Source organism: Triticum aestivum, chromosome 6D (genome assembly GCF_018294505.1).
Source record: "Triticum aestivum cultivar Chinese Spring chromosome 6D, IWGSC CS RefSeq v2.1, whole genome shotgun sequence".
In the NCBI taxonomy this organism is placed as follows: domain Eukaryota; kingdom Viridiplantae; phylum Streptophyta; class Magnoliopsida; order Poales; family Poaceae; genus Triticum; species Triticum aestivum.
The window spans coordinates 322,914,045-322,922,262 of NC_057811.1; the positions used below are offsets into that span (position 1 = coordinate 322,914,045).

General features: G+C 42.4%; 1 long non-coding RNA gene across 1 annotated transcript; it reads left to right on the plus strand.

Moving 5' to 3' along the window:
• Positions 1-644: 644 nt before the first annotated feature.
• Positions 645-3,676, plus strand: LOC123144880 (uncharacterized). The gene is made up of 2 exons (XR_006472004.1): positions 645-1,193; positions 1,301-3,676. It is a non-coding gene; the product is annotated as an uncharacterized lncRNA (long non-coding RNA).
• Positions 3,677-8,218: the final 4,542 nt, after the last annotated feature.

Here is an 8,218-nt window from a genome sequence, read left to right on the forward strand (position 1 = left end):
CCTGCGGGTGGCCCAATGTGTGTGTGTGTGTGTGTGTGTGTGTGTGTGAAAACGATGTGGTGTGATATTTAAATAACCAAATCACAAATTTGATGTGACACATGTGCATCGCAAATTAACCGGACATCCCCAACCCCACGGAGGTTCATCTAGTGCGAAGTAGTCCTGTGCCCCTCCCCCCCCCCCCCCCCACCCCACACACACACACACACTTTGAGTCGGTGGGAGGGGGCATCTCACCAAGGCGTGTTGTAAGACTGACCAAGAAGAAGAATCACCTTCGTATAACCTCTCTTGTTGTTGGGTCAAAGTCATGCATGGACGTCCGCACGCGGCACCACAAAATAGGCTAGCTTGTCGCCGATAACCACGCGAGGGAGTGCCTGAAGACAACCATTGTGTGCATGTGGTCCAAACATATGTATGAAGTGTCATGTGGTGTTTGAATATACCCAATGCACAACTTTAATGTGGCACCGTGCTTTTGGAACCAGAAAATCCCCACACAGAGAAAGGGTTTACGACGAGTATACTATATATATAGGACTCAGCTATTTTATTATTAGTAACAGAATAATATTCTGTTACCCCCGGCTCTATATAGGGCCCGATGCGTTTTTGCAAAGGCCCAAACGCTACGCACAGAAAAGAAAAAAAGGCCCGCAACCCTCTCGTCGCATCACTCCAGCCGCTGCCTCCGTTCCCCACGCCGCCGGCCGCCGCCTCCGCCCCCCACGACGCCGCTCGTCGTCTCCCTCCCCAACGACGCCGGCGGCTAACCCCCTGCTTCCACCCGCCGCGGCATCACCCCCTGCTTCCACCCGACGCCGGCGCCGCCCCCTGCTTCCACAAACCGCTGGCTCCGCCCCTCCTGCTTCTACCCGACGCCGCGCCACCCCCTGCTTCCACCCGCCGTCGGCACCGGCCCCTCCTTCCACCCTCAGCCGGCGCCGCCCCCTGCTTCCACGCGCAACCGCCGCCCCCTGTTTCCACGCGCAGCCGGCGGCCTCCCTGCTTCGACGCGCCTCCAGCGGCTCTCCTGCTTCCAACCCCCGCCGGCTGGAGCCACCCCAGCGCCACCAATCGCCGCGACCAGCCTTCGCCCACCCCCGCAGCGGACCGTCGCATTGCGTCGTCGCATCCAGTGGCCACAGCACGCCGTCCAACTCGGCAGTCCAACTACTTGCTCCACGGTCGGTCGCTCAAGGAGCTGCGTGCAGGCCACCCCGTGCTCCGCCTTGGATCCGGCTCAATTTCTCCCTCTCATCTTGTTTCTCATATCATGTTGTTTCTTTTCCAGTGACGACAGTTAAGGTGGACGTGGGTTCATGGCCGGAGCTCGCTGACGACGGAGGACATGGCGCTCCACCAGCATAGAAAGCCCCAGCCCTTATCCTGCTCGTAGTAAAGGCTTCCCGGGGCTTCGGTTTTTTCAGTACACCTTTGGATGCATTTTCGATTCATCTTATAGGTCAAGAGCTTCCTTCAGTTCAACGATTAAACAAAGAAAAGATTGGCGCACTGCAGTTTTGCATTTTAGTGCAAGCACCCTAGACTCCCATGCAATATCTAGTCAAAAAAATGGTTGATCGTAAGTGCAAGTACACTACACACGCTGAGCTGCAACGGGACACGGTGACATCACTTCTTTTGGGTTGTTTTCTCTATGAATCTGCATTTTCGTTATTAAATTCAGTACAACCAAACACATGAATCCCCAGCGGGTACCAAATTACTGATTCCTTCAATTAGTAGATTTCAGCATTGGTTGGTCTATTTGTGTAAATCTGTCAGTTCATGACAAGTAACTTCTGATGCTAGAAATGCAGGATGTTTGTGTGAATCTTGCTTGTTTCAGAGAGAAAAAGAGTTGGTACTTGCATCAGATAGTTTGTCCGTGCATTTTGTTCTGTGTCGTTCTACTGTATAACTTGTTTTGTCTTTTTCCTAGCTCATGTTTTTCCTGATACTTGTTTATCTCATTATCACTAAAAAATAATAGAAGCAGGAGCATCAAATGGTAGTTCAATTTTGCTAATTCCTACAGTTCTACATTTATGTGGTTAGAAACAGTGGTTCATTTATCTAATTCCTGTGGTCTATTATTCAACCGATGTCGTCGGCCGTTCTTCGCCATCTACTAAAGGTCACCTTTCGTCATCTCATCCTTGTATCTCCGCGTATGTTCAATTGATGCTTGCTTGAGAGTTCGCAAAACAAAATTTTGAACTGTGATCACCAAATATTTTCTTGATGTCTAAACAGGACCAATTATAGCATGTTCTCTGTTTGCATGTATTTGGTTGAACTATTTAAATTTTTTAGTGAAGTTCAAACTTCTTGATGTGTGAAGGTTGAATCAAATTCAGTTTTGTACGTAAGAGGTTCGGCCAATTTTTTTTGCTACTGAAACCAATCATTTGACAGGGAGTTCAAACTTTCTGTACAGGAAAGTGCAAATCTGATTTGCCACTCTTTTCTATTTTTGATCGCACAAACATTTAAAGAAATCATTGAGAAGTTCCCAAACTATCGGCCCAAACGTTCAGACGTTCTTTTCTGTAAAGTTCACATATATTTAAAAAACACCACATTTTGAGTACTCTTCAATTATATTTTGTAAAAAGAAAATACATGTTGAACAGCAAGGACAGTTCAACAACAAGACTTGTAGTAGTTCATCAGTATGTATCCATTAGAAAAATCAAGTTATGATATTAGTCTTGGCATTGATCTTTTCAGAATTGATCGAGTAAAAAAGCAACTTCGGCATGCCAATGGGACCTTTTTAGTAAGTGCTTTGACTCTATTTTCATTTCCATGTGTGGAATAATGGCCAATGGTCTAAAAATTAAGTTCCTTCTGTTACTGAACAAGAAAATGTTCCCATTCAACTATAGGCATTTTTTTCTATTTCTTGATGAAAATGTTCCAGTATCATGTACTGTTTGTAAACGTTCACTTACCTAGAACAAAAACAGATGCAAAGGTGCTTTTTCCCTGTTAATGTCTGAGCCAAAACTGAATTATGTGGGGTTAAATTTAAGCTGAATGAGAAGTAGTTTCAGGTTAGGTTGCTTCACAAGGTGCATAGCATCGTGTGAAACCATGGAAGTAGAAAAAGTAATTATTAATCTTGGTTGGGCATGTAACTGATTTCCCAGCTGTGTAATTATGTGTGCCTTTTCCCTGTTAGTGTTTGTGTTAGTGGCTGCAAGTGGAAAGAGCTATGGAACCGACCCCTGCGGGCATTTTTCCATAAAAACATTGCACTTGTTTTTCCCTTTCCAGGTTTACATTCTAGCATACCTTTTTTTCTTATAAATTACAGTACCTCATCTATCCTTCCTTGTAGATGGAGATGCGTCTATGTATACATGTGTTCTGGAGACAGAAGAACTTATCTGGTGGTGTGTGTGTGTGTGCTGCTGCATCCTCTTGCGGCCGCTCTAATCCACACCCTCAGTACAACTTCTCTACGACCTCGTATTCACAAATCTTCTAGTACCTTTTTTATAAAAATCTTGTAGTACTATGTAAAGCAAGTGTGGCCAACACATAGTTTAGGTATCGCGGTAGTACTCACTGTTCATGGTGGCCTTCTTTTGTGCCACTACTACTTTGCCACCTATTGCTAAAACCTAGCGAACAGTACATGTATTTGATTAATGATTCTGTAGGGAGAAAAAATTCACCAATATATAATATCTAGGTTCAGTAAACCAATCTTTTCGTTTAGTAGTTGGTACTGCTCAAGTTTATTTCTTGTTGTACATATGATGTCCAATTTCTTCTTTCAGTTCGGTTCAGTTTATAAATTTCATTCAGTTCAATTCTTATTGTAGTTGGAGTTCAGTTTCTTATTTGAGTTCAGTTCAGGCATGTGTTTGAACTTGCAACCTCACTGCCTTACGCTATGATCTAAAAAAGAAGTGTACTAATGCAGGTACTAGGTGGTGGCATGGTTTCACTTCTCTTGTTACGCTCTCTTCACCCAAATTCCGAGGATCAAGAAAATAAAATATCATTGTTTTGACATGCACTACTAAAAAAGAAGTCATTTCTGTTGAAAATTTGTTTCGCTTGACATGTACTTGCCAACCATTATGTGTAAATAATCATGGCATTGTATGTAGAAAAAGATATATTGTGAGTTTCAATCTATTGCTAATGGTACGATGTTGCTATTGCTCTGTGTCATGTTATGCAAGTTGACACAGAGTACACGTTGGATGATATACTTATACAGTAAAGAGCTAAAACTGATTTCTTCCAGTTTTTTTTGTATTTCGCCCTTGCCTGTTTGATGTTATGCCGACATGGGCTGAAGCGTTTTAAAAATGTTGGCTGAAAAGTGCGTGCATTTGGCAGAATAAATGTTGGTAAGTTCATGGCAAAAAAGTCCATAAGTTCACAGATAAATAGTTTCACTGTTACAAAAACCCTTTTAAAAAATTTATAAAAGAAAGAAATGAGAGACATTACTGGAGAATTGAGGAGGTTTGGGTACAAGGAATCCAGAAAGTTCAAAGTTAAGAAAGCGAAAAGTTTGGAACCATGAAAAAGAGAGGTTCGGAATAAAGAGAACATTATGAAACATAAAAAAAATATCAACAAGAAAATGTTCAAGTTGCAAAAAGAGACAAGTCCAGAACTTCGTTGTAAAAATATTCGAGTTTCAACAAAATAGAAAAGAAAACAAAGATGGCATTTTATTATTTTAAATTCAATTAATTCAACTAGATAAGCCATTCAAGTCCAGAGCTAACGACATCATCAGTTCGGATAGAGAAAGCAAATTTAAAATTAAAACCCAAAAGAGTTGACTTCTATAAATCCACATTATTAAACCATTAAAAAAATAAAATAAAATGTTGAGTTAAAAAACACACAAAACATTTTGTTTTCGAAAAAAATGACATTCAGTTCAACGATATAAATCATGCAAGTTCGGTGACAATAATACCGTAAACCTTTGCAAAGTTATGAGGAAAAGTGTATAGAAAAAACAAAGTAAAGTCTAGTCTGTGAAAACACGCTCAGTACAAACTCATACAAACATCAGTTCGATTACACTTATTTTGAAACCATTCAAATTTACTCTATGAAAAATACCTCAGTATAAACACACAAATAGATCAGTACGAGTACTCTATTTTTCGACCGGAGAAACAACAGGATGGGTCTCACCGTATTCAAAATTACACTTCAACGGTTGTGAATTTGAGAAAATATTCAACATGACTAAGTTTCGCATTTTTGATATATTTCCAACGGTATATTATTTGCCCCATTTCGACAAACTTATAAAAAAAATCGCGTTTGAAATCAAATTTCACTGTATTCGAATTCGAGTTTAAACCGTAAGGAAATAGAAAAACATTTCTATATGAAAAATTTGTGCATTTTCCATAGCTTTCCAACGCCGTATCATTTGCATCAATCGGACAAACCGTTTGCAAAAAAAGTGAAAATACATTTCGCCAAGAATTTCACCGTTTTTCAAATTACTTTTAAATTGTATAGAATTTGAAAAAAATAGATATATGGAAGATGCTGATTTTTACCAGCTTTCCAACGCCATCTTATTTGCTCAATTTCGACAAATTGTTTGAAAATTGAGTCCAAAATACGATTCGCGTTTTCGGTTTTGAAAAAAATGGTTTTTTTCAAAACTGCTCCTAAATCATGATGATTTTGCAAAAAAATCCCATATGACTGTAATGTAGTTGTCAAGAGCTTTCTGACGATATATTACACGCCCCATTCCGACGAAAAAAATTCGCAATTTTTTTGAACTAGAGAAGACGATCAGTTCGACGAGATGAAAATCATCAGTACAACCGCCTGAAATTGTCAGTTCAACTAGGGTAACAGTATTCTGTTACGCGAAACCGAATAAAACGAACCAAAATTTAATCCTCTCCTAATTATAAGTCAAATTAACCTCTATCGTTGTCAGTCAAAATGATTGACCAAGCGGGCACACAGAGATGGACGAAGCATCTCGCTGATAACCCCGTGAGTGAGTGCTAGAGGACAACCGCCACCGCTTGCTTGTGGGCCAAACACATGTATGAAGATGTGTGGTTGTGATGTTTGAATACCTAATATATATGCAGCACTTTGATGTGGCACCTGCCTCAGAAACTTGTAAGTCCCCCACACGAACCGAGGTTCATGACATGCAATATATATATATATATGCTACCCCCTCCCCTCTTCGACGCGTAATATATACTCCTATGTACCGTAACACAACCTGAAAATAATCCTCCTTGTTCGTCAAATTACCTTTCTCATTGTGTCAAATATTAGATGGACGACGACCTCGCGGGCCCATGGAGGGAAGCGTCGCAGGCGAATGAGTGACAATCATCGTCTGCACGTGGCCCAATGTGTTGGTGATGTCTTTAATACCAAATATGCACAACTTCTTTGTGGCACCTGCCTCGGAAACCAAAAAGTCCCCACACGGAGCGAGATCTTTCATGACGTGTGTGTAGTATGTGTTGCCCCGGCCCCCTCCTCCCCTCTTTGATGCGTACTATATACTTCTACCTCAACACAACCCAAAAAGAAACCTCCTTGTTGGGTCAAAGTGACGGAGGACAACCTCGCGGGCCCACGGATGGAAGCATCGCACGTGAGTGACTGTCCTATATGACGCATAGTATATGTTGCCCCCGGCCACCCTCTTCAACTGGTACTATATATATACTCCTACCGTACGTAACAAAAACCAAAAAATGACCATCCTGCTTGTTGGTCAAATTAACCTCTCTCACCGCATGTCATAGTGCTGGACGACAACCTCGCGGGCCCATAGAGAGTGTCACACAAAAGTGAGTGTCCTAGAACCACCGCGTGCATTTGGCCCAAAGATGCATGCCAAACTTTTTCTCGAACGAACATGCGACCAAAGGAGTTTAGTGTTAAAAATTGAAAAAAATAACATTTGTCCGTTTTTATACATTGATTGATTTCCCAGGGATTTAATGTGCAAAAATCAAATTTGATCTACATGAGACGCGTGATAGTGCACGGAAATGGATTGTAAAATCATATGTGTACGTGTCCCTGGGTGCATGTTTAGTCCCCATGCAAGAAATTTCTAACATCGAGAATCTTGATTTTAAAATACAGTAAATCTAAAACTAAGTTGAAATTCATGAAACTTATCGTGGTGTCATATGGACACCAATAGACTGTGATATTTTTTTCAAATTTAAGACAAGTTTTGATATAATCTTCTTACAGACAGGAAATTAACAATAATTATCAACCAATATCGCAAACGGACTCTTTATTCGAACTGTGTGCGTTAGACCAACAATGTACGTGTCGTGTTTCGGTTAAGCAAAATAAAGCGGCAGAATTAATCATCAAAAAGGAAAAATCAATATAATACGTGTCGCGCACGCGCCCCGTGTGTCGTACGAGCATGCGTGAGTTGACGAGACACAGGCTAGCAGTCCGCCGCGCAGGCAGATCGGGAGGCCGAGGCGTGCGCGTGTTCGCTACGCACTCACCGTGGGGCGTGCTAGTAGCTGTGTGAAATGACGGCAGGCATGCCAGCAGTCCATTGTGCAGGCTCACCAGGAGGCGAGCCAGCCCTTTGACTGCCGCCCACCTCGCTCCCACTGCTCCATATTAGTGGCGCGCCCGATCCGCTAGTCATAATAGGCGGCCGCACACCCCGTCCACAGTTGTCACCGCCGCATGGAGTGTATTAGGATTTTGCCGAAGCGCACCATCGATGGGAATGGCGACACCGGGGCTAGTGAAGCACCCGCGCAACGCATGAAGATGGACACAGAGGTTGCTGTCGCCGCTGACGAGGTCTCGCGCGGGCTGCAACGCGACCTTGACTTCGTCGCTGCCGTCATGCCTCCCCAGCCGGAGCCGGAGGTCCACAACTACTCTGGCAACGACTCTGACTTCGACGGAAAACCGATTAGTCCCCCCTCCCCCGACCCTTTTGTTTGGAATAGAAATCCTTGGTTATGTTCACCCAGTCCATGGAATTAGAGTAAGATTCGTTAGATCCATGTAGTGTATTGGTTGTTTGAATGGTATCTATGGTTAGTGATTAATTGTTTGTTCTGTACAAATGATTTTTTGCTAATAATCCGACTAGGGTTAGCGTGCGTGCAAATAATTCGTAGCCAGATCTTGAGTATTGATTTTGAATGTCCCACATATATGTTTGTGCCTT